The sequence below is a fragment of the Augochlora pura genome, unplaced genomic scaffold (assembly GCF_028453695.1).
Source record: "Augochlora pura isolate Apur16 unplaced genomic scaffold, APUR_v2.2.1 APUR_unplaced_5362, whole genome shotgun sequence".
NCBI classification, from domain to species: Eukaryota; Metazoa; Arthropoda; class Insecta; order Hymenoptera; family Halictidae; genus Augochlora; species Augochlora pura.
This window is the reverse complement of record NW_027585818.1, coordinates 98-1,619: the sequence shown is the minus strand read 5'-3', so window position 1 is coordinate 1,619 and position 1,522 is coordinate 98. Positions and strand designations below refer to the sequence as shown.

Here is a 1,522-nt window from a genome sequence, read left to right as displayed (position 1 = left end):
GAATGTAATACTCGCTGTTCGAGATGCTTGATTTTATACATGCAATTTCCTCACCATTTGTATCCTTACACATAACCCCCTCTCAAAAGCGTATATGCTCCCCCCCACTCACGTGAAAGAGTGCACACATCAACCTAAAATTCGTAAGATGAGATCATGGAGTAACAACCGATTCTCTCTCTCTCTCTCCTAGTGATATCATAATGCCCCCAAGGAAGGGTGTCGATTGAATTATCGATAATGTAGCGTTTATCATCGTGCAGACTCAACGCCAATTTCATTTGTGATATCGAAAACACGCAATGCTTTAGAGACTTTATCAATTAAATGCAAACAGACTTTTCTAAATGATTGTAAAGACATGCTAAGTAATCATCGAAAGTTATACTTTTGATTGTTGCACTGGTACTAAATCCTTTAATTTTTTTCACATCGTTTTTGTTCTCCACCCGAGTCGCATACATCTTTGAACGAAGACCCACGAACTCAGTCATGATTTTACCACCGTTCTCATCCTTCATCAATCCGATAACTTTGTTGTTTGCGATCGGAACACCATACGCATTGTCTCTATCATAATTGCTAGTATCATATCGGTCAATGTCACGTTTTATCGTCTCGTATACGTCGTCGCAAGTAATTCGATAAATCAAACTGTCCGTATCCGTGTACAAGATCTTGCATCTCTCTAGAAAATTTGGAAGCATGTAACCATAATGAAAATCATACAAACATATTTTCGATATGTTCAGCACCGACATGCCTACGTAAATTGGCTTATAAAATTTAATAGACATTCTGTTCAATTGAATCGCCGCAAAATCCTCCAAGAATATGGTGCGGCTGTGGAAGTTTGGTCGAGCTATCAAACGTTCCATGCCGTATCGACCGCCCCATCGCGATAACAATTTTACATTCACATGATTTCGTACGTTCTCCATCGTCTTTCCGAAAACCGCGTTGTTCATCAGCTTGAATAGATTCCTCGAGAAATCTGTGGTAGCGCTGGCGCGCAATCTCGTGTTTAAATCTATGTACGCGTGTAACCAGCTCGATTGCTCGAACTCGAGAATACGATGGATTTTCTTCAATCTCAAACCATGCCTCAAACATTGCTGGAGGTATCGATAATGGATAACGTAACGTTCCTTGTCACCGACCGTTGCCAGCAATTTCTTTTGAGTCGTAGATTGCAATCCTACATCATGATTCGGACAAAACGGAAGATCCGAGTGAAAATCATGAATTTCCTTAGGATACTCCAAGTCCACCTCTAAAATATATCCGATGAGGCTATCGATTGGTATGGAATCAACATTGAAATTGCTTGCATCGTCGACCTATCGGAAACCTCTGTGTGGCAAAGGTTGTGACATGGCCCAGCCGTACAAATTGTTAACGTCGAAATAAATCAGATATGTGGATGGCTCGCTTGAATCATACGTTGGCATGTACTTGTTATTCGCGTGCGCGTAACGATGCGAACATTGACTCAACCCGTCTCGTGTTACCCGCTCCACGA

General features: G+C 41.3%; 1 pseudogene; it reads right to left on the bottom strand.

Moving 5' to 3' along the window:
- Positions 1-134: 134 nt before the first annotated feature.
- Positions 135-941, bottom strand: LOC144477929 (uncharacterized; annotated as a pseudogene).
- Between the last annotated feature and the right edge of the window lie 581 nt (positions 942-1,522).